General features: G+C 43.4%; 1 protein-coding gene and 1 pseudogene across 2 annotated transcripts in view; both read left to right on the top strand.

The window, feature by feature from the left end:
• The window catches only part of Osbpl10 (oxysterol binding protein like 10), a 330,111-nt gene that overhangs the window by 119,217 nt on the left and 185,255 nt on the right, over nt 1-25,639 (top strand). The window lies entirely within an intron of this gene.
• The window catches only part of LOC103731962, a 26,458-nt pseudogene continuing 24,035 nt past the window's right edge, over nt 23,217-25,639 (top strand). Inside the window, exon 1 of the transcript XR_003849158.1 lies at nt 23,217-23,339. The product of XR_003849158.1 is annotated as a hsc70-interacting protein pseudogene (transcript). The remainder of the gene's footprint in view (nt 23,340-25,639) is intronic.

Raw genomic sequence — 25,639 nt, 5'->3', positions numbered from 1 at the left:
GTTTCATAGCCATCTTTACTTCTTCTTTTGAGAACTCTCTGTTCAACTCCTTAGCCCATATTTTAATTGGGTTGCTTCTTGTCATGATTCTCTGTTTTTTGAGTTCGCTATATATTCTGGATATTAAACCTCTGTCAGATGCGTTGCTGGTGAAGATTTTCTCCCATTCTGTGGGTTTTCTGTTCGCCTCCCTGGTTGCCTCCTTTGATGTACAGAAGCTTTCTAGTTTAATGAGGTCCCATTTGTTAATTCTTGACCTTGTTTCCTGAGCAATTGATGTCCGGTTTAGAAAATGGATTATTTTATTCTTTATTTTAATTTATTCTTGAGAGCAGGGTCTCACTGTGTAGCCCCCCTCATGACTTAAACTCATGGCAGTCTTCCTGCCTCAGCAACCCAAGTGCTGAGATTATAGGAATAAGCCACCATGCCTAACTTGGTTGTGTTCTTTTTAAAATGACTGTGTGAGTGTATGGCTGAGGACTTCTGACCTGTTTCTTAGAACATTTCTGGATCTGGTGTGTGTGTGTATGTGTGTGTGTGTGTGTGTGTGTGTGTGTGTGTGTGTGTTGAGGTAGGGTCTCATGTATCCTAGGCTAGCCTTGAACTCACTATGAGATTGAGAGTAGTCTTGAACTTTGGATCCTCCTGCCTCTACCTCCCAAGTGTTGGGACTATCAGTGCATGTACTACATAAGGTTTAATCTCCTGGCTGTAGATTAAACCCCGGACTTTATTTGTGGCAGGAAAACACTCTACCTAGTGAGCTACTAGCCACAGCCCTCTTGTTTAGTTTTCAGTGCTGGGGATTGAACCGAAGGCCTTATACATGCTAGGTAAGTGCTCTGCCATGAAGCTAGACTCCCAGTCCTCCATTGCCCTTCTCTCTCAGTCATTTCTCAGCCCTTAGTCCTTTAATTTTAAATGTTTATTTTTATTTTTACGTATGTGTCCAGGTGTCTGTGTGAGTGTATGTTTCACATGTACAGGTACCCTCACATGCCAGAAAAGGGTATTGGATCCCCTGGAGCTGGAGTTACAGGCCATGGTTAGCTATCCCACATGGGTGCTGGGAATCAAACTGGGTCCTGTGTAAGAACAGCAAATGCTCTTAAGTGCTGAGCCATTTCTCTGGCCCCAGCCTTTTATTTTATTTTTATTTTATTTTTAAAGTGCCACCCCCCTTTTGAGATATGTAGCCCTGGCTGGCCCGGAATTCATTGTGTAGACCAGGCTGGCCCCTCCATCTTGTGGGGATCCTCCCACCTGCCTCCTGAGTGGTGGGACTATGGCATAACCCTTATTCCTTGATCTTGTCTTAAGTAAATACAGATGGGAAACTGGGTGATATTTTACCCATCTTCCAATATGGAAAGCATAGCCAATTTCTTCCCACTTAAGGGTTAATCTAAGCAAGGAAAAGCACTTCTGAATCCTTTCTCTGGATTCGCACAGGCTGGATTTATCCTAACTTTTACTACATTGGGCTCTAAAGATCCAGTTTCATCTCTGTTTCTCACTTACGACCTTTTGCTTGCTGAGAGCAGACATACGGCCACACTTAAAGTGACAGGTGCCCATGAATGTTGGGAGGCACCATAGTTTGATGAGATTGGTCTGTGGTTGCGGGTCATTGTCCTTGCTAGGCAATTCTAAAGTGAATTACAAATTTTTGGCTAAACTCTTATATGGTCACAGAGGAATATTATTGTCTAATATAGGATTAAATCTTTTAAAAATTATGTTTATTTATTTAGAGTGTATATGTGCATGGGTGCATGCATGTCATGGTGCACATATAGTGGTCAAAGAACAGCTTGTAGGAATTAGTTCTCTTCTTCCACCTGTGGATCCTGGGTATTGAACTCAGGTCATCAGGCTTGGTGGCAGACACTTTTACCCACTGAATCATGCTGTCAGCTTACACAGTTAAATCTTGGACATTCTTGAATGAGCAGTAAAAGCGGCCAAGTGTCAAGGAAGATATGTATAAATATTAATGCTGGAAGTTGTTGAAGTCACAAGCTTCCCCCTCCCCCAATCTCCTTAGAACAGTGATTGCATATTAATTCACATGAGGCTTTGGTGGTTGTCGAGTTCTGTCCCATCTTTGGAGATTGAGGTCTGGACATCTCCAAGAGGAGGTGAGACAGCTCTTTCTTCTTACTTAGAGCTGTTTACCCAACCTCCTGGTGACATCGGACACTAATGACAGAGTCCTTATGACACCTCCTCTGCTTTTGCCATGATGCCTCGTACCCTTGTGATTAGGAGCTTTCTTAAGGATATAGTAGAGACTGGACAGCGGGAATGGAGGTGAAGAATGATGGGCTGGCCTGGAGAATGGCCTGAGTCCTTACCCGGCCACTGTCCCCACTTGTTTGGTTAAGTGTATATGAATGGATGAGTCAAGAGGTCCAACTGAGTACCCCTCTGGGCTGAGTACCCCATGCCTGATAATTGACAGGTCCATTCTTGTGCAGATCCAGTGCAGGCATCTGCAGTTACTGTGAATTCATGATGTCTTGTCCAAAAGATTACATTTTGTAGCCCTTTCCCTCATCTAACTCTTACGTTCTTTCTGCCTCCTCGTCTGCAGTATTCCCTGGGTCTTAGATCGGATGATATAAATGTCTCATTTAGGTCTGAGCACTCATCAGCCACTTGTTATCAGCACTTTGTGCAGCCCTGAATCTCTGTGTTCATTGCCTTTCACTGGAAAGAGGCTTCTCAGATTAAGGCTAAGACTGACATTTGTCTATGGGTATAAACATAAATATTTAGAAGGTATGATGCTATATCAGATAAATAATTTTTTTAAAGTAATTTATTTATTGTTTTTATTTTGTGTGTATGAGTGTATTGCCTGCATGTAGGTAAGCATACCCGTGTCATGCAATGCCCGTGGAGGACAGAAGAGGCTGTTGGATCCCCTGGAACTGGAGTTATGGACAGTTGTTAGCTGCCATGTGAGTGTTGGGATTCAAAACTGGGTCTTCTGCAGGAACAGTGTTCTTAACTGCTGAGCCATCTCTCCAGCCCCATAAATAATCTTTTTTAAAATTTCTTTTATTTAAAAATTGTTATTTATTTTTATTTTGTGTGATTGAGTGTTTTGCCTGCATATATGTAAGTGCATCATTTGTGTACAATACCTGTGAAGGCCAGTAGAGGGTGTCAAATCCCCTGGAACTGGAGTTACAGACCATGTTAGCTGCCATGTGGATTTTGGAAACCAAACCCAGGTCCCTTGCAAGAACAGCAAATGGTCTTAACTGTTGATCCACCTCTCCAGTCCCTAAAGATTAAAAAAAAAAAAATTGTGTGTGTGTGTGTGTGTGTGTGTGTGTGTGAGAGAGAGAGAGAGATATCTGTGTGTGCCACACACAGAAAAGAGAGAGGGCATTAGATCCCCTGGAACTAGAGTTACAGATGGCTGTAAGCTGCTCCATGTGGGTGCTGGGAAGCACCTTCAGGTTTTATGGAAAAGCAGTATGTGCTCTTAACCACTAAACCTCTCCTGCCCCTGGGACTACTTTTAACAGCAATGGTATCGTTACCAGGGCCCCTCCTTCATGACCTAATCGCCTCTCAAAGGCCTCAGGTCCTAATGCCATTACCCTTGGGCTTAGGATGCCAGTATATAAATTTGGAATGCACAAAACTTCACACCATAGTCAGTGTTAGAAGATTAGAACCCTCTCTATTCCACTTGTCTCCATGCAGGTTTAAGGAATTAGGATAAAATGTGGGTCATGAGATTGATGTCTGATATTGGGGGTAGGGTACTTTACCTTACATGAAACTATTGAAATTAATCAAAATTAAAATTTAGGGGCTAGAGAGATGGTTCAGTGAATAATGCCTGAATTCAGGTCCAAGAACTTATGTAATAAGCCAGGCATGGTCCTGTGTGTACCTATAAACCAGCACTGAGGGGAACAGAGGTAGGAGGATCTCTGGGCCTAGCTGGCTGCCAGCATAGCTAAAAAAATGCAAGCTCCAGGTTCAGGGAGAGACCTTGCCTCAAAGGAACACGGTAGAGAGTGATAAACAAGTCCGCTCAATTCCCTCCTCTGGCTTCTGTGTGTATGCATAAGTGCCTACACTTACACATGTGTGCATATACCTCATGCCCACACTCATACACACACACACACCGAAAAAAAAAAAAGAAAAAGAAAATGAAGTTCAGTTCTTCAGTAATACTTAGCTACTTTCAAGTACTCAGTAGCCACACTGGGCTGCTGGCTACTAGCTTTGTATTGAGCAGTACAGGAGTAGAACAATTCCAAAATCACAGAAAATTCTTCTGGACAAAGCTGATTAAAGTTTAGATTACTACTAATGGTTTCTAAGAAAGGAATTTACCAGTGTTTAGTTTAATTTCCCTGTTAAACTGTAAATTGCTGTGCACATTCTATTTCAAAGGGCCAAATGGATCTTCTTTCCTTCTTCCCTCATTCTTTCTTCCCTCCTTCTCTCTGTCCCCGCTTCCTGCCTCCAGTTCTGGTCCTCTGCTGGGCTGTGACATTAAGATCTTGATTGCTTTCACTTCTCCTGTTACCTTGTCTATGTGACCGAAACATGTGCCTTTCTTTCCTGAGGCATAAACTTCTCTCTTGTAAAGTGGCATCATGTAAGTGGGAGTTTATGATGTATGAAGTGAACACCTTCATGGCTTTTGTGAAGCCACAGGAGTGCCCAGTGGCAGCCCAGTGTACTCCTTCCTGGCCCTAGCACCGCTTAGTGGCCCTTAACTTCCTGAGATGAAGTCTTGTTAGATCCATTCAGTTTCTATCCACTTCTCCCCTTCCCCAGATGGCCCCATGTGCTGGGCCTTCAAGGCCAGTGGTCCCCAGCACATGCTTCTCTCTTGTTGCCTTGCTTTGTGTGTGCTGTGCCCCACAGTCAGAGCATTCCCATGGCATTCTTTATACTGTTGTCAAGGGTTCTAATGCTGTGATGCCTCTTACTCCCCCAGCCTGAGTGACCTGCTCTCTGTGCTTCTATGTGTCAGAACTCATCTGGCTTATAGTGCTCTTGACTTTGTATTCTTGGGGAAATCATACCTGCTGCTGTTGTGACCCATGGTGGGGGTGGATCTAGTCCAGTTAGTGTGTGCTAGGCACACAGTGAGCAGGGACTTTGCCTCTTCCTTCCCCAACCACTAGGAACAGTGTTAATGTTGGTCCTGGGGCTCCAGAGCATGAGTTACGGTGCTGCTGGACTTGTGTTCCTCAAAAATCTACATCCAAGTTTCCTATTAACAGTAGTTTGTATTGGATCAAGTATGAGGATTCTTTTTATGAATAGAGAACTCTTCCTTCAGGGAGGCAAAACTCAGTCAAGAGTGACATTAAAGCAAGATGTATCTCAATTTTTTTAGGTCTTTGTTTTTTTGAGACCTTATGTAGTCCACTTAGCCTTGAACTCCTAATCTTCCTGCTCTCACCTCCCCAGTACTGGGATTACAGGTACATGCCACTGTGTCTGGTTTATGCAGTACTGGGGATCAAACTCCCGACACTCTAGGTAGACTGAACTATCTTACTAGCCCCCTTTCACCACTTGACTATTATGAATAATGTAGCTATGAGCTTTTGTATCCAAGTGTTTGTATATATTTTTAATTCTTTTGACTGTATACTGGATGCTAGATAGCTTTGATTGTCAACTTGACACATCTGGGAAGAGGAAACCTTGGTTGGGGAAGTTCCTCTATCAGATTGGCCTGTGGGCATATCTTTGAGGCATTTTCTTAATTGTTGAGTGGTGTGGGAAAGTCCAGCTCACTGGGGTGGTACCAACTCTGGGCACGTGGTATGGGTTGTAGAAGAAAGCAGGCTGAATACAAGCCAGAGAAGCAAGCCAGTAAGCAGTGTTCCCCATGGTCTGTGCTGCAGCTCCTGCAGTCAGGTTCTTGCCCTGCTTAAGTTCCTGCCCTGGCTTCCCTCAGTGATGGACTGTGAGCTCTAAGCCAAATAAATAATTTCCTCCTCAAGTTGGTTTTAGTCAGTATTTTATCACAGCAACAGAAAGCTTACTAGAACAAAAGTTATCAGCCCCATGGGGGTATTGCTGTGATAGACCTGACCATGTTGTTTTGGGGAGGATTGTGGAAGCATTTGGAACCTATGGCTGGAAGTCATCAAATACATAGTTTAGTGAACTGCTCCTGTGGAGATTTGAAACAGTCATGCTGAGAGAAATGTAGACAATGGAGGTCTGGCTTGTGAAGTTTCAGATGGAAATTTTAGAGTTCATCAAGGACTCTAACAACTGTTCATGTGATATTTTAAATTGAGAATCTGTGGTTTCTGGTCAGCTAGGGCTGAAGGATCACCCATGATTAACAAGTGACCAGAAACACTGAAGTGATACCTTTGCTTTACTGGGACAATTGATACTGGTCAGCTTGACTGAAAAATCAGCTGTGATTAGGAAGAGACCAGCAGCCTTGAGTGAAATCTGGGAAGTATTTCCTCAGGATCAGCACACAGAAGCTGTTGTTCAGAGGGCACCAAGGCTTCATCTTAAGCTAGAAGTTGAACTTGGTAATATGTAAGAGTCTCCCATGTGTTACTGGTTTTAGTAGAATTGAAGGAGTCATGCAGAAAAGCTGAGACTTTGCCACTGGTGAAGGTGCAGCCTCAATTGCCATGGAGACCCCAGCATACTGGAGATGCCAGGACTATGGGTCAACCACCAGGTGTGGAGTGGTGTTGGCCTGAGTTTATGAGACAAGCAGCATGTGCTGTGGACAGCACAGCCGGAGAAGTGGAACTGCTCTTGCCCTTTGGAGCTTGAAAGTGGTGAATAAGTCTCAGATGCCCGATACTGAGCTACACTGCTGGACTTTGGTTTTGCTTAAATGCACCTGGCTCTTCCCTTTTGAGATAAGAAAGTATTTAACTTGTTTTTGATTTTACAGGAGTCTGTAGTTAAGAGACTGGATTATTTTAAAAAGACATTGAACTTTTAAAGTATCAGAATTTTTAAGGACTGTGGGACTTTTAAAATACTCAAAAGTGGAATTGCTGGACCATATGGTAATTTTTAACTTTTTAGAAACAGCACACTGTTTTCAAAGCGGAGGCGTCCTCTGACATTCTTAACAGCACACCTGAAGGTTCCTGTTTTCCACACCTTGCCAACCTTTATCAGGACAGCTGACAGCTGTGGGGGGTAGCTTGTGATTTAATTTGCATTTCCCTCATGAATAGTGATGTTGAGCAACTTTCCACATGCTTATTAGCCATTCATATATCTTCTTTCAAGACACATTTATTAAGAATCTTATATTGCTTTTGGTTTTTAAAAATTTTATTATTTTTATTTTACGTGTATGAGTGTGTTGCCTACATGTATATGAGCGCACCCAGGTCGTGCAATGCCACGGAGGTCAGAAGAGGGCTTCAGATTCCCCTGGAACTGGGGTTAAGGACGGTTTGCAGCCACCATGTGGGTGCTTGGAATTGAACCCAGGTCCTCTGCAAGAGCAGTCAGTGTTCTTAACCGCTGAGCTATCTCTCTAGCTCCTGCTTTTGATTTTTAAAAAGTTGAGTCTTATGAGTTCTTTATGTACCCTAGTTACCAGACCTTTATCAGATGTGTAATTTGCAAGTGTTTTCTCCACTTCTGTGGTTTGACTTTTTACTTTTCTCATCTTTTTTGACACAAGAAAGATATTTCTAGAGCACACAGTAAGCAGGCAGCATAGGGGATTGGGTAGGGAGCTGGGTCTGAAGACATTTCTGGGCCACTTACAACCTAACTAGCTCTGTCATTTCCAGTTACTATGGGAGTAATCTTCCTTAGTCTCAGTTTCCAGTTCAGCACACTGGGTGCAGTAATGGCATGAGACCTGTGGTGTAGTTAGGATTAAATGACCTTAAATATGTCATAGATACCAATTCTTCTTTGGGGACATGCATGGGGAAGGTGCCCATGCACGTAGAAATCAGAGGACAACCTTGAGTGTCTTCTGTTCCATTTTCTTGAGATAGGGTCTCTCATTAGCCTGGAACTTTACTAAGTAGACTAAGCTAGCTGCCCAGCAAGCTTCCTTCCATAGATCTGCCTGCATCTACCTCCTGTCTCTATCACTGGGATTATAAACAGGAGTCACCATTCCCACTTTTCTCTCTGGGTCTTGGGGGACTGAATTCTGGTCGTCATGCTTGCAAAGTACATTATTGACTGAGCTATCTCCCTAGCCTACAGACCGGTTCTTTTTGTAACACAAACATGCCCATATCTGCATGAACAGCTAGCTGCTCAGTGGTGAGCTGGGTCCTACCTGAAGATGGATCACAGAGAGTAGCAGCTGAAACCCAATCACACTCTTCCCCAAAAGGTCTGATAAGCGGCCAAAACATTAATGCTCTTCATGCCTCAGAAAGCTCTAGAAGCTTTCAGTCTAACCAGTATGCTATTGTTGGAGCTAAGGATGTAGCTCATTGGTAGAGCACTTGCCTAGCTTGCTCAAGGCTCTGGGTTTAATCTCCAAGACAAACCTCCAAACAAAACTAAAACCCAAACCCGTTTGGCATTGTTCATATTGTATGCTTGGTTGTGACTCTGACCTCACTTTCTGAGGGGCTGAAGGGGGGTTAAAGGTAAGTGCTGTAGGGTGAGGAGTGGGCAGCACTGGGTGTACCATCTAGGGCTAAAAGAGGAAAGCCAGGCATTATTGATGGGAGTGTGGAATTGTGGGTAATGAGAATCACATGATCACATCTGACAGTCTGTCATGCTCTAAGTTCAGGGCTAGGTGCTAAGTTAGGGCACAAGGGTGGTTGCTAAGTTGGGCCTCCTAAGGAGATTGCCTTGGAAAGCAGGCTGTACCAGACTGTCTGTGTTGATTAGTGTTAATCAACAACTTGACAGAATCTAGAATCTAGAATCTCCTAGATGATGGGCCTCTGGGAATGTGTGTGGTGTGCTATCTTGACTTCGTTAATTGAGATGGGAAGCCCCGCCCACTGTGGGTGCTGCCATTCCCTGGCTGGATCCTGGACTGTGTCAGTGGAGAATGGGGGCTTAGCAGTAGCATGCCTTCCTGATTGTGGATGGATGTGACCAGCTGCTTCAAGCTCCTGGCTCTTTAACTTCCTTACCATGATGCCCTGTAAACCAGACTAGACTCTTTCTTCTTTAAGTTACCTTTGTCAGGATACTTTATCACAGCAACAAGAAAAGAAGCTATTGTATTGCCCAACCCTGGAAGTACACAGCTTACAAATAGGTCATTTCTGATAGATAACTGAGTCTATAAAGTAATCAGAAGACAATATTTTTATTACAGTTTTAAACAATAAAATTTATTAAAGTTGGGGCTTTCAGAAGACCCAGGTTTGATTCCCAGCACCCACATGGCGACTAACAACTGTCCATAGCTCCAGTTCCAGGGGATCTGATGCCCTCTTGTGACCTCCATGGGCATTGCATGACATGAGTGCACTTAACGCACATGCAGGCCATACACTCATATGCATAAAACATTTTTTAAAAACATTAAAATTGATGAAAATGTTAAAAGAATGGGTGATGAAGGTGAGCCATTCTGACACCAATCAATAAAACACGGTAGATCCACCCCTATGCTCACATACACACCCTGTACATCTGTTTTCTTTAGAAAGATACTCAAGGGTACTGACAGTGGCTAAGGGGGCATTTAAGACAGGGTTGAACATAAGGAGATGGTGGTGCACCTTTTGACCCTCTTTATAATTTTTACTCTGTATTGTTTAATAAAGTATATATTTAAAGATGTAGTTACTCAAATGATTAAAAAATTTAAATTTGTAAAAATATGTAATTAGAATTGTGGAACCAGGAGCTGGGGATGTGGCTCAGTTGGTGGAGTGCTGGCCTAGCATGCACAAAGCCTCGTGTTCCATCCTCAGCACCCCATAAACTGAATGTGGTGTTGCATCCCTATAACCCCAGTCCTCAGGAGGTAGAGGCGGGAAGATCAGAAGTTCAAGATTATTCTTGGCTACATAATGAGGTCCAGCCTCTGGGATACATGAGACTATGTTGGAAGGAAGGAAAGATGGAAGGAAGGGAGGAAAGAAAGAAGAGAGAGAAAAAAAGGTAGAGCTGAGGCGATTGGCTGGGTGCTTGGCTTGCTTTCATGTAGCAATGAAGGGTATAGACAGTCAAGTTCATCTTGATGTCTGCTGGGACACTCCCCGGGAGTCTCTATTAACCTGCTTCTTGATCTGGTTTTCATTTGAAAGTCTTCAAACCAAATGTCCTTAGTGATATTTGAAATTCCCAATTTCTTGGCCATTCCCATGTGACTTCTCTTCATCACTCTGAATTAATTTTACTTGATGAAGTTAGAAGTATTTAAAGTTTAATGCTCTTTGGGGAAGTGCTGCTTTCTGTCCTTTATTTGAACTAAATACTGAATTCATGATGCTTGCTGAGTGGCTTTTTTCGTGGCTGGGTGCTTGGACTGATGGGGTACCTGACTGCTTGGAGGAGTCAGTTGCTGCTGGTTCTGTTTTTGGAGCTTCTCCAGGGCAAGATGGCAGGGAGGGTGATGCAACCAGAGGTTGAAGAGGTTGATGAGTGGTGCCCATGTGAAACCTCATTGTGTGTTTATGTGTGCAGATGCTCATAGAGGCCAGGAGTCAACATTAGGTGTTTTCCTCAGTCATTTTCCACCTTATTTTATTTATTTATTTTTTGAGGCTGGGTCTCTTCTCCACTGGCTTGGGACTTGCTATGTAGACCAGACTGGCCTTCAGCTCACAGAGATCATCCTACCTCTGAGTGCTGGGGTTAAAGGTGTATACCACCACACCTGGCTTCCATCTTATTTTTTTAAATTACATTTATTATGTGTGTAGATGAGGGGCACATGTGTGCCTCAGTAGGCATGTGAAAGTCAAAATATGACGTGGGAGAGTTGTTTTTTTCTTTCTACCACGTGGGTCCCTGGGATCAAACTCAGGTCATCAGGGATAGCAGCATGTGCCTTGACCCACTGAACTATCTCTGCAGTCCCTCCAGACCTTATTTTTATTTTATTTTATCATTTAATGTGTATGAATGTATTGGCCTGCATGCATGTAAGTGTACCTGTGTCATACAATGCCTGCAAAGGTCAGAAGAGGGCGTCAGATCCCCTGGAACTGGAGTTACAAATGGTTGTTACCTGCCATGTGGGTGCTGGGAATCGAACACAGGTCCTCTGTAAGAGCAGCCAGTGCTCTTAATTGCTGAACCATCTTTCCAGCCCCTTCCCTTATTTTTATAAGTTGGGTCTCTCATTGAACCTGGAACTCACAGGTTCAGCTATTCTTGCTGAATCAGCAAGCTGCAGGGATCCTCCTGTCTCTCTCTGCCTCTTTACAACTGGGATTATAAGCCCTTCCCACCACACTCAGCTTTTTTTTTATGCAATGCATGATTTATTTATTTTAGTGATTTATTTAATAACCACATGACTAGAAGAAGTGTTTCATTATAGCTTTAACATATTCAATAGCAATTTCCACAGCAAAGGTGCATTTCTTTCAAAAGTGGCCGTAATTAAAAAAATATATTTTATTTATTATATTTTTCAAAATTATTTATTTAATAACCACACTCAGCTTTTTACATGGGTGCTGGGGATCTAAACTAAAGTCCTCATGCCCATGTGCAAGTGCTTTACTGATTGAACTGAGGTTCCAACCCCCAATGTGTGTCTTAACATCAACTCATATATATGTATAATGTACCAGCTTGATGGAGTACAATTCTTTGATTTCCTTTCCTAAGTTTCTGAGTAAAAAGTGTGCTGTTTTGTGTCCCCCAAAGAGAATTTGAGGTGTAAAGTATCCAGGCATAAAAGCTGAGGGATTCTTGAGTAGTTAATATTTAGTTTTCTAAGTAGCAGATCTTTGTGGGGGGGGTCTCCATTATCAAGGGTGTGCTTGATAAACTTCTGTTGAAGAAAGCTGATTGAGTTTATCTGAAATTTACTGATCCCTCAGCTCCATCTTCCTGTTTCTACCATTGGGCAGTTTAGTTCCCTGTATATTAAGCCCAGCACCATTTTTCTTCTAGAATTTTTTCACAGATAATTACCTTTTGGGTACTTATAAGTAAGTATAAAGCATCACTCTCCTAAATATACCATCAAATTAAGTAAATAAAACAATTTAAGAACAGCTTTTATTAAAACAATAAAGTTTGGGGATTTTTTTATTTTAATAAAGTACAACAATTTTGCTTACTTTCTCAAGCATAATTTCAAACTGTGGCTGCCTGCCTTGCCTAAATGGAAGGGATTAGTGCTTCTTAGGAAGATGATCTTAGGTCAAAAGGAACTTTAGATTAAAAAGAAAACAAAATATTTTCCAAGTTTGGTGGTACAACCTGTAACCTCAGTGCTTAGGAGGGAAGCAGAGACAGGAGGACCACCTTGAATTTGAGGTCAGCCTGAATAACATAGCAATGTTCTGTCTTAGCCCTCCCCCTCAATTTTATTTATTTATTTATTTAAAAAATTTATTTTTTTGGTCTTTTTGAGACAGGGTCTCTCTGTAGCCCCAGCTGGCCTAGCACTCACTATGTAGACCAGGCTGGCCTTGAAGGCATGCGCCACCACACCCGGCTCACCTCTCATTTTTTTTAAAAAAGCAAAGTTTTGATTCAGTTGGGCTGATTTATTCCACCATCTATCTATCCCTAAGCAGTGCTTTGTTCTAGAATAAATAGTTGAGTCTTTTTTCTGTGTAGAATGCTGATGGATGATTCTATATAGACAGATTTCTGGGAAAACTTCTGATTGTGAGGGATAGACACTTGGTCTCAGGACATTTCCTGTGCTGAACTTCACCATGGACAATAAAGTTGGGGTCAGTTGTTCAGAGAGAGTTCACCTGGTCCTTGTTTTGTTATGTTGGGCAGCTTAGAAGGTCAACCTGTATGTTGCCTCCAGCAGATCCTGAGTTTGTGCCGTGGTGTTCTAGGCCAGGGCTTCTTAAACATTTTTCTACTTGCTACTCCCTCCACCCTTTAGAAAGTATTTTATTTCTATGTGTATGAGTATGCTGCCTATATGTATGTAAATGTACTATTTGTGCCCACGGAGATCAGAAGGGGGGCGTTGGAGCCCCTGGAACTGGAGATAAAGATGGTTGTTAACTGTTACATGGGATGCTGAGAACCAAACCCAGGTCCTCTGCAAGAGCAGCCAATGCTCTTAACCACTGAACCATCTCTCCAGTCCTGGTGCTCCCTCTTTTGCCCTAGAAAAATTTACACAACTCTGGGTATATAAGTATCTAAAATAGGTATCCAAACCAAACATACTGATATTGGTAGTAAATAATAAATAAACAGATTCAAAGCAATTCATTAAAAATTGTATTCTTTGCTGGCTGTGGTTGCACACATCTTTAATCCCAGCACTTGGGAGGCAGAGGCCGGTGGATCTCTGTGAGATTGAGGCCAGCCTAGTCTACATAGTGAGTTCCAAGCCAACTGTAGCCATAGTTACAGCCTGGCTCAAAAAGATCAAATAAATAAATAATAAAAATTGTGTTCTTCAATATTTTCACATATGTGGATAATGTACTTTGGTCATTTCACTATGGTCACCTCGTTACCCTATCTGACCTCCTACCACTCCCACTAAACCCCTTCTTCTTCCTAACAAGATTTCCTCCTCTTTTCATGTCCTTAAAAGTTTTGGTGTGAATGACCCACTGAGTTTAATTAGGGTTGTTTGCATGAACATAGGTGTGTACAGGGAGGAGTATTACTTACTTCAGCGGCTATACCACTGAAGGAAATGACTCCTCCTGCCCCAGAAACCACTGACTGCCAATAGCTCCTCAAGGAGGTGTACGGCCTCATGAGCTCCTCTCCCATCCTTGATGGGATGTTGATAGGCTCCATCTTGTTCAGGTCTCCTACAGATAACCACAGCCACTGTGAGTTCATTGGTACAATGGCCATGCCATCCAGACAGCAGCATTTCACACACTCCTCCCCACCCTCTGGCTCTTACATTCTTTCTGCCCCTTCTTTCTGAGCTAGAGGGCTGATATATAGTTATAGTGTTTAGGGCTGAGCACTCAACAGTCACTTATTCTCAGCACTAATGAAATGGATGTACTTACCTATTTTTACATAAAGAATTAAATCTTGGCCGAATATTTGATACTTCAGGACATAGAGCAGCTTTATTATTTTTCAGAGCTGATTGATTTTTTAATCCTCAATGCTGAGAATGCCACTTCACATATACGTAGTGCAAAGTGGCAAAAGTGTGTTTAGAGCCATTTCAGAAGTTATTGGAAATTCTGTCATAGTCCCAAGCCAAAATGTGTTTCAGGACTTTTTATTCAACTCGAGTCAGCAAGTCAAGCAGAAATTTTTAAAGTCAAACTTTGTAACAGAAGATGATCCGAAGCTACAGTAATTTGATGCTTACATGCTGCGAAAACCTGGCAGAAAAAATTAAGATCTTTGTTTTCCATAATTAAACCATTATGTTTTTGTAAGAGAAGAAAACCCTGTATGGACACTAAAACACTGCAATGTTAATGTATGTACTATGTAATCATAATAGTCTAGAGGTGTTTCTGGTAGCTTTTTTTGTGTGTGTGTGAGTGTGGCAGGACAGCATAGGGAGTGCAAGGTGCACAGGTAGTGTGTTCAGAACCAAGGTTGCAATGAAGCCAAGTAATGCAACACAGGTAAGCCACTTCCAAAAATACCTTGGATTCATTGTGTTTGATTTTGAATTCAATGGTGGTGGTTGTGTATTACTGTTGCCCCCTTGCTTTTACAGCTCCTGCATTCATTTACATGGTTCCCTATTGGGTCATGACCCACAGTTTAAAAACCTGTACTTGGGCTGACAAGTTGGTGCATGCCCATCATTCCAGCACTCCGGAGGCAGATGCAGGTGCATCTCTGTGGGATCCAGGGCAGCCTGGTTTATGTAGGACGCTCTAGGCCAGCCCTCCAAAAAAAGCTGTGCTTGGGGGCTAGGGACATGACTCAGTGCTTAAGAGTGCTTGCTGTTCTTCCAGAACACCTGAGTTCAGTTTCCAGCACCTGTGTTGTGTGGCTCACAGCCACCTGTAACTCTAGCTCTAAGGGATCCAGCACCCTCTTCTGGCCTTCCCCCTCCCCCACAAATGGTATTTATACACACACAGTAATAAAAATAAATCTTCAGGCTGGAGAGATGGTTCAGAGGTTAAGAACACTGGTTGTTCTTACAGAAGACCCAAGTTCAAATCCCAGCACCCACATGGCAGCTAACAACGGTCCATAACTCCAGTTCCAGGGGATCCAACAGCCTCTCTGTCCTCTGTGGGCACTGCATGACATGGGTGCACTTACCTACATGCAGGCAATACACACATACACATAAAATAATAATAAAATATTTTAAAAAATCTTTAGAAAGCTGTGTTCTATGTGCTTCCAGATATGACGATGGACCTTGGAGGCTGGCCCTGTGGAGTTTACACTTTTGTGGAAGAGAGACAATACATATGCAATACATTGGTGGTCACTGGTTCTGTACACAGAAGTATAGCCAGTCAGGGGCCAGGGAATATCTGATATTGTAAGGTATTTCTACTCAAAAATATATGCCATGTAAACTGTGTTCTTAAAAATCAATATTCCCGGGTATGGTGGTGCACGCCTTTAATCCCAGCACTCGGGAGGCAGAGGCAGGTGGATCTCTGTGAGTGCAAGGCCAGCCTGGCCTACATAGTGAGTTCCAGGACAGCTGGGGCTACAGGGAGACCCTGTCTCAAAAAGACAAAAAAAAAAAAAATCATCAGTATTAGGGCTGGAGAGATGGCTCAGGAGTTAAAGAACACTGACTGCCTTTGCAGAGGACCTGGTTTCAGTTCCTAGCACACACACGGTGGCTAACAACGTTCTTTAATTTCAGTTCCAGGGGATCTGACACTCTCTTCTTGCATCTGTGGGTGCTGCAAGCATGTGGTGTACTTACATGTATGCAGGCAAATCACAAATACATATAAAATAAAAATAAAGCTTAAAAAGCTTAAAACAACACCAGCATTACAGGGGCTGGGGGTGTAGTTCAGTGGTAGAGCATATTACACACACACACACAGACACACACACACATAATTAAAGCTAAGGCATGTGCAAGTTTTCAAGTTAAGGCTAAAGATACATAGCAATACTAAACTAAACAATACTGAACTTAGGCTGAATTAAAATTTTTATTACATTTATGTATATATATTTATGTTTTTATATGTTTGTGTGTGGGCACATGTGTGCTACAGCATGTATATGGAGGTCAGAAGACAACTTGTAGGAGTCAGTTCTGTCCTTCCACCATGTAGATCCCAAGAATTGAATTCAAGCCATTAGGCTTGGCAGCAAGTGCCTTTACCCACTGAGTCATCTTACTGGCCCAAGTCTAAAATTATTTCTGTATGAAAAGTTCTGGGAAAAAAACCCCATGTATTGTCTACCACTAAAGCAAGATTATTTTTATTCTTATTTTTAAAATGTAAAACAATTTTAATTAAAAAATTTTATGTAAAAACATTTTTAATGTAAATGAGTGTTTGCCCACATGTGTGTAAGTGTACCACATGCTCGCAATATTAGTGGAGGACAAAAGAGGGCACTGGATTCCCTGGAACTGAAGTTAACAGATGGTTGCTAGCAACCATGTGGATGCTGGGAACTGAACCTGGGACCTCTGCCAGAGCAGCCAGTGCTCTTAACTGCTCAGCCATCTCTATTTTTTTAAACATCTATTCCTTGGGAGAAATTTCCTGTCATTTACATGTTAATATGAATTTTTCAAAAGTAATTGTTTGTTGTTATCTGGCTGAGGCAATCGACCAAAAGAATGAGTGGCTTTCAGGGAGTCAAAGAGAATTTGGAGCTGGACATGGTAGGACATGCCTGTAATCCCAGCATGTGGGATGTTGAGGCCGGATGTTTTACCCCCGGAGTCTGAGGCCAGTCTTGGCTATATAGTTAGACACTGTCTTAAAAGAACACTGCCCCCCCCCAAAAAAAAACAACAAAAGAGGAATTTTGGGGAAGGAGGCCTTATAGGTCCTGGCGGAAGTCTAGTTAGAACTCGGTCTTAGAAAGTAGGTGCACAGTGTATTACGAAAGAGAAAGGTTTAGGGAGGTTGGAGCAGACCATTGCATTCAAGGTTGGCTTTCACAGCTGGCCAACCCCTCTACCCATTCATAAGCTGTCTTTGACCTACTGGTTTGGGTTGTTGTTATTGTTAAATTTTCATTGAGACAGGGTCTTGATTTATAGCTCATGCTGGCCTGTTAGCTTGTGATCCCCCTGCTTCAGCCTAAGTGCTGGGATTATAATTGTGCCACCTCTTTTAGCTAAGTTTATTGGTTTCTGGTGGTGTGTGTGTGTGTGTGTGTGTGTGTGTGTGTGTGTGGTATATATGCCTGTGCATATGTTTGTGTCTATGTGGAGGCCAGAGGTAAATGTCAGACGTCTTCCTTTATCACTCTTCACCTTGTTTCCAATAAATTCCCAATCTGAACTCAGAGCTCACTGATTGGCTAGACTGATTAGTCACACCTGTCTCTACCTCCTGAGTGCTAGGATTATGGGTATGCACTACATACCTGACTTTAAAAATTTATTTTATGGGGATGGAGAGATGGCTCAGCAGTTAAGAATGCTGGGTGTTCTTGTAGAAGATCCAGGTTTGAATCCCAGCACCCACATGGCAGCTAACAACTGTCTGTAACTCCAGTTCCAGGGGATCCGATGCCCTCTTCTGTCCTCCATGGGCATTGCATGACATGGGTGCACTTACATACATGCAGGCAATACTCTCATATACATAAAAGAAAAATAATAAATAAAACTTTTTTAAAAAAATGTATCTTATTACTTGTTTATGTGTATGTGTTGTATGTGTGCATGTGTGTGATGAAGGGCATGTGGGAGCCTTTGGAACTGGAGTTACAGGTGGATGTGAACCACCATGTGGGTGGAACCAAACCCAGGTTCTCTGTAAGAGCAGTGCTGAGCCATCTCTCCAGGTCCCCATCCTTGGGTTTTACATGGGTGTTTGGCTCTCAACTCAAGTTCTTATTCTTGAGCAGCAACAACTTTACACACTGAGCCTTCTCCCCAGACTTCTAAGTTTATCTTTTTTTTAAAAAAACAAAACTTTATTTATAAGTGTCCTAGTTACATTCAATTGCTGTGATTAAAAACACTGACCAAAAGCAACTTGGGAAGAAAAGGGTTTATTTATCTTACATCTCCTGGGACGCAGTTCATCAGGGGGCCCAAGTTTGGAACTTGGGGCAGGTACCTGGAGGTAGGAGCTGAAGCAGAGGCCATGGAGGGATGCTGCTTACTGGCTTGTTCCCTGGGCCTGTACTCATCCTGCTTTCTTGTACGATACAGGACCACCTTCCCAGAGGTGGCACCACCCATAGTGCACTGTGCCCTCCCACATCACTCAACAATCAAGAAAATGGCCCATGGACATGGTCATAGGCCAGTACAGTGAAGGAAATTCCTCAGTTGAGGCGCCCTCTACCCAGATGTGTCAGGATGACAACTAAAACTATCCAGCACATTGAGGTATAATTTACATATCGTGAAAGGAGGTTACGGGTTACTTGTACTGATATTTTGCATGAATATGTGAAACTGTTATGCTAGTAACTATAAAAATGGAAGTGTTAAGTGTTAATAGACATTATTTAATTTTATTCTCTCAATATTCTTTCCTTGTTGCTTGGTACGAGGGATTGAACTCAGGGCCTCATACATGCTAGAGAGGTCCTCTCTCTCTGAGCTGTCTCCAGTTTTTTCTTTTCTTTTTTTTTTTTTTTTTTTTTTGAAACAGATCTTACTGAGTTTCCAGGCTGGACTTGAACTCATTCTGTAGCCCAGGCAAGTCTTGAGTTTTAGTTTTAGTTTTATTTATGTGTGTGTATGTGTGTGGTGGTTTGATTGAAAATGTCCCCGATAGGTTCCAAGTATTTGGACATGTGGCTCTGTTTCAGGAGGTCTTAGAAGGTGGGCCATGCTGGAGGAAGCCCGTCACTGGGGGTGGGCCTAGAGAGTTCTTAAGCCTTTCTGGATCTTGAGCTGCTCTCTTGCTTCCTGTACCTGCTTGAAGATGTGAGCTCTCTGCTTTCTGCTCCTGTTCTAGCCACCTCTGCCACCAGTCCTCCCCACCATGATGGACTGTAATTCCCCTGGAACCATAAGCTCAAATAAACTCTTCCTTCTATAAGTTGCTTTGGTCAGTGTTTCTGTCACAGCCTCAGAAAAGTAACTAATGCAATGTGAATATATGGTACACATGTTGGATCCTTTGGGGCTGGAGTTACAGGTGGTTTTGAGTTTACCCATGTGGGTGCTGGGAACTAACGAGCTCTCTAGAAGAACAGTAAATAGCACCCTTAGCTGCTGAGCCATCTCTCCAACCTTGATCCTTGAATTGCTTCTCCTTCCTCAGCCTCCAAAGTCCCTGGGATGTCACTAAGCACACTGAATAGTCTCAGAAAGTAGGTTTTACTTTCTTAATAGGGACCGAGGGCAAACCTGACATATTGTGAAGGACTGCCTTACACCATGTGGCTGATAAGGATCTGTGTTTTAAACCTAGGTCCCTGATCCACCAAAACCAGTAGTTGAAGCTTCTGCTTTGTGTGATGCCATTCTGTGAAGTGTGCCCCACAGCAGGCAGAAGCTCCATTCATCTCAGTTAGAGAACAGCTTGGGCCACTTCCTGAAATGCTGAAGAAGTAACTGACTTTTTTAAGCCCAAGAAGGGAAGAAAAAACGCTGTAGATAATTAATCTCTCACAAGTTACACAAGAAAGTGAAGATGTCTGTAAAGTTAATTGAGTGTTTGGGGTTTATTTTATAATGTCAGATCTGGGATGCATGAACTCTATCACATCTGTTTTCTTCCGTCTGAGTTTCATTCCAAGGTAGAGAGACTAGATTTGTAGCTCTCTCTCTCTCTCTCTCTCTCTCTCTCTCTCTCTCTCTCTCTCTGTATATGTTTATATCTAATATGTACATGTGTGGGAGTACCTGTGGAGATCAGAAGAGGACATCAGTTCCCCTGGAACTGGAGTTCCAGATGGTTGTTAGTCGAGGTGTAGGCACTGGGAACCAAACCTAGGTCCTCTGCAAGAGCACTCAGTACTCTTAACCACCAAGCCTTCTCTCACTTTTTGAGACAGGATCTCATGTATCCAAGTCTGGCCTTGGACTCCTTATATAGCTGAGGATAACCTTGAACTGCTAATTCTCCTGCCTCCACCTCATGAGTGCTGGCATTACAGTCATGAGCCACCATGCTTGTTTTTATGTGGTACTGGGGATCACACCCAGGGCATGCTAGGTAAGCACTCTAGTGACTGATCTACCTTCAGTCCCTAACTATAGATTTTAAGAAGTATTTTTTTTTGTGTGTGTATATGTATCTGCGTATGCTGTGTGCGTGTATGTGCGTGTGTGTGTGTGTCTGTGTGTGTGTGTGTGTGTGTGCCCTCAGAGGGCAGAAGAGGGCATCAGATCCCTTGGAGCTTGAGTTAGAGGGGATTGTGAGCTGTCTGATGACTTAACCAAACTTGAGTCCTCTGGAGGAACAGCAAACACTCTTAACCATTGAGCCATCTGTCCATTCCCTGACTATAGATTTTTGAATGTGGAGGCAGGGACATAGGTTACCACAGTCTCAAGTTTCTTTGATGAATCTTCAACCTCATTTGGCTTTCTAGACAAGTGCATGTAGGTACCATATGGGCAGCTTTGCTGGACCTGGTCTTAATGAGCACATCTAGAGCCCACATTTCCCTCATGGCAAAGTTCCAGATCTCGAAAGGGCCCAAGCAGCATGTTTTATGATGTCCACTCCATGGGTACAATTGCAACTATTGCTCATAGATTCTTGCCTCACCATTTTGGTGGCAGGATGGCCCCTCTTTTTTTCCTCTCTCTCTTCTTTGCGGGAGTCATTCTTTACAGCCTACATTGGAAAGGAAGGGCACAAGGGATTCTTGTTGGTCTTTTTTTGTTCTACTCGGCACTGGTATTCTGACCTATCTTGCCTGCTTACCTGTGTGATGAACCTGTTTCTCCACCACAGACATCACCCCCATCATCTTATTGTCAGACTCAGTGACAGCGACCCTCCAACAATCTAGATGTTTGGGGTGAGGCTACAGAGACATTTAGATGGAACCCTGAGTTCCATTAAGCTTGGCACATGCCTTCTGGAATTTTCTTCTGATTCCTCCCTAGGCCAGCTCAGCATCTGACAGAGGCTGCTGATGCCTGACCCCAGCATTTGGGATGTTGCCTTCTCCTCTTGGCAGCCTGTCTTGGTGGTATCTTCCATCTTCCTTAGGTCCTGTTACTTGGCAGGTACCTGTTACCTTCTGTTGGTACTCTGCCTCTTCCTTAACATGGAAGCCTTAAATTCCCTGAGTCTTATACTCTATCAGTAACAAGCAAGCAAAGAAGTGCAGGAAAATAATGTGTGTATGTGTCTGTGTGCATGTGTATGCATCCCAATTTGCTTCCTGTTGAATCTGATAAACACCACTGCCAAAAGAGACTTAGGGGAGGAAAGGGTTTATTTATACAGTTCCTCATCAAGGGAAGTTTGGGCAGGAACTCAAGCTAGGAACCTAGAGGCAGGGATTGAAGCAGAGACTGTGGAGGAAACCTGTTTACTGGTTTGCTTCTCCCTGCTTACTCAGTTACCTTTTATACAGTCCAGGCCCACCTGCCCAGGAGCGACTCTGCTCATAGTTCCTGGGCCCTCCCACATCAATCAGCAATTAAGAACATGCCTCAGAGACCTGCCCGCAGGCCAGTTTGATGGAAGAAATTCTTCATTTGAGGTTCCTTTCTCCCAGGTGTGTCAAGTTGACAATTAAAGCCAATTATGACAGCGTGTGTGTGCACACGTGTGTGGGTGCATGCTTATATGTGTGCACATATGCATGGGGATCAGAGGTCAACATTGAGTGTCATTCCTGAGAAGCTGCTCGCTTTGGTTTTTTGAGGCAGAGCCTCTTCACTGGAACCTGGGGTTCACTGATAGTCTAGCCAGGTGGGGTCAGTGAACTCCAAGGATCCACCTGTTTCCACTTCTCCAGGGCTGGGATTACAAGCAAGTACCACCATATCCTGCTTTTTACATGGGTGCTAGCAATCCAGCTCAGATCCTCATGTGTGGGGGGCAAGCACTATACCAACTGAACTCTCTCCCCAACCCTAAAAATAGGAAAAACTTTTATTTCATAGAAGTAGCATGTTTAGAAACCAGGAAAACGTGTTCTTCCATAAAAAGTGGTGTGCTCTGAGTTAGTTCCCTTCACACGCATCACCTCATGCCAGGGTTTCTTCCTGGTGCTGTTGACACTTTTGCATGGATGTCCTCTGCTGTGAGGGGATGGACTCTCCTGAGCCTGTGAGGTGTTCTGCAACTTCTCTATCTAGTACCCACTAGCGGGTAGTGACTGCCAAAAGAGCCCGAGGACTTTGCTAAGTGCTCCCAGACACGGAAGAGTCATCCTGGTGACAATCCTGTTAGGTAAGCGTTGTCTCTAGTTTTCAAGATGAAAGGACTGGACCCCAGAGAGATGAAATGGCTACGTGACTAGGCAGGACAGAAATGAGACCTGAAGCCATCTCCTTAAGTTTGGCTCTTCCTTCCAGGCGCCCTTCTCTGTCTCCTTTCTACCCCCAGCTGCTGGGAAATGGTGTTCCAGCACTTCCCAGAGAAGCAAGCTGGTGGGGTTGTTCTGCACTTGAAATTTTACTCCTGGGAAAAGCCCCACTCTCTTTGCCAGATGCATGACAGTCTATCCATCATGTATCTGAGTCTCCCCAGGCTTCATCCAAGGAGGAATGCAGATAAAAGTTGTGAGAGGCTCTAAAAGCAAGGCTTGGTGCTTTCTCAGTCCTACTTCACCAAGCTGCTCGGGGACTCTAGAGTTTGTAACCACGGACCCCCCTGCAAGATTCTGCATCTGTCTGAGAAGAGCCATACCTGAGTTTTGTATATGTTGCTGAGTTTTATTACCTTGTGCTGCATTGACACAGTGAAGGAGAGAATGGGAGTGTGGTTGTGTCATGTTGAAGGCTGACAGCTGGATGCCCTGTGCCAGGCCAGGCAGGGCTGTGACTTCCAGGCCTTCTGGGCCTCCTCATGGGCTGCACCCACTCCACTGTGGTGCAAACCAACAGCCGTGCCTCCTCCTGCCTCATCCCACTGCGGTCAGATGCCGACAGAGGCTCCTGTGGAGTCCCTGGACCCTCGTCCTCTTCCAAGGTAAACTTAGAATGGGGCTGCACTGGGGAGTGGGGTGAAGGATGCATTGACTCTTCAGTTTGCTTTCAAGTGTCTGGCTGAGGAGGACACTTTTCTGTCTTGGGACTTCTGGTCACTGGTCAATGCCATGGAGTTAGTACTAACCTTATTATTTCTATGCCAAGTCATATGTGGGCATATGGTGCTAGGGGGGCAATTCAGATTTGGAAGTCAAGAAATGTGAGTGAATTTATGCATCCACCATGAAAAAAGAAGACAAAAACTATGATCCTTTTCTTTTCAAAAACCTTTTCTTGTTCTTGAGTCTATTAGAGTAACCCACACATGCATTTCTTCACATATGTGCATGTATACATTACATGCTAGGATCCACATTTGAGGGAAAACATGCAGTTTTTGACTTTCTGAGATTGGGTGGCCTCACTTGCTATTCAATGTTTTGCACATCGAAGTAGCAGGAATCATTTGTTTTCCATAAGAGTCCAATAAGTTCTGTCCCTTTCAGGCAGTGACTGTGAGAACCGAGCTTTCTTTCTGATTCCACTGACCATTAGCGCAGTGGAAACTGCACAGAACTGGACACTGAGTGCATGTTTTGCAGTGACTCACTTGGAAAAAGTGATTTGTTTTGTTGTTAATGTTTGCTTCAGCTCTGTGCCCTGTGTTTGGATGCTTTTAAAAAGAGTTCTCATTGTTGGAAGTTCTTAAGTAAAACTGTTTAAATTTTAAAAGAAGAGAGGGAGAAATGTGTATGAGCTGGGAGTGGTGCTGTATGTCTATTTATCTGTACTCCTGGCACATGGGAGGCAGAGACTGCAGGATTACCCCCAGTTCAAGACCAGATGGTTTACATAGCAAGTTCCAGGCTAGCCAGGGATATATAGAGAGGCCTGTCTCAAAAGGAAAGGAGGGAAGAAATGGAGGGAAGAAGGGAGGGAGGGAGAGAGGGAGGGAGGGAGGGAGGGAGGAAGAGAGGAGGGAAAAACCTTGAGTATTCTTTTCCATTCTACCATTGTCCTTGAACTTGTCTCTAAGCCACACGGGGTAGAAGAAGGCTCCTTTCTTCTGGGCTCACTAACCTCACCACTTCACACCACAAGACAGCCTTTTCCAGGTTCAATTTCATTCCAGCAGTTTGCCGCTGCCCTCACTCTCCCCCAGGTTACATTTTATAGCTAACCTGGAACTCACTAGGTAAACTAGGTTGGTCATGAACGGGTGGTGATCCTCACAGTAGATCTGTCAGCTTGGGAGTGGTGACTCAGGCCTGTCATCCCAATTCAAGACCAGTTTGAGCCAGTTTTCTTTGGGGGCATCCCAATTTCTCCTCCCCCCTTCTTTTTTTCAGGATTTCCTTTTATTTAAACAAATTATTTTTATCATTTATATGTATGTGTGTGTATGTGTGTGTGTGTGTGTATGTGTGTGTGTGTGTGTATGTGTGTGTGTGTGTGTATGTGTGTGTGTGTGTGTATGTGTGTGTGTGTGTGTATGTGTGTGTGTGTGTGTATGTGTGTGTGTGTGTGTATGTGTGTGTGTGTGTGTATGTGTGTGTGTGTGTGTATGTGTGTGTGTGTGTGTATGTGTGTGTGTGTGTGTGTGTATGTGTGTGTGTGTATGTGTGTGTGTGTATGTGTGTGTATGCCCTTGGAAGCCAGAAGAGCGCATTAGATGCCCTGGAGCTTGAGTTACAGGTGGTTGTGCATCACCAACCTTGGGCACTGGGAACAGAACTCAGGTCCTCTGCGAGAGCAGCAAGCACTCTTAACAGCAGAGCTGTCTCTCCAGCCCTGGTATCTAGGTTTCTTATCTGTAAAGTGCATGAAGCATATTCCCTTTTCTCTAATCACAGAGATGTTGCGAGGTAAGTAAGTTGATACTTACAGAAAGGATTAGTCAAAGATGGCTATTAATATCATAATTATAATGATGACAAATGGGGTAATTGCAGCATTACCTGCGGAAGGTGCCACTGCCGACCTCTGTGCTCTTGTGTAAAGAGGAGGGATGCTCTTTCTGTCTTCTGCTTGCTTTAATCTACATGGGTAGAATTTCGAGTTGCTTTTCACAGTGCCAGAAGCTCTTTTCTGCCCACCCTGTTCTTTGCCTCTCTTTCCCTCTTTCTGAAGCAGCATTTTGGCTTTATATTTGTGTGTGTTTATTGTTTTCAAAAGAAGAGAAAGTGGACTATATTTTATATTTGTGATTTTAAAAATTTGTTTACTTATTTAGTGACTTTAATTTTATGTGTATGAGTGTTTTGCCTGCATGTATGTAAGTGCACCCATGTGGTGGAATGG

The sequence above is a fragment of the Nannospalax galili genome, unplaced genomic scaffold (genome assembly GCF_000622305.1).
Source record: "Nannospalax galili isolate Female #2095 unplaced genomic scaffold, S.galili_v1.0 scaffold695, whole genome shotgun sequence".
Taxonomy (NCBI): Eukaryota; Metazoa; Chordata; class Mammalia; order Rodentia; family Spalacidae; genus Nannospalax; species Nannospalax galili.
Note: the sequence above shows the minus strand (reverse complement) of the source record. Positions and strands in the feature narration are given on the sequence as shown.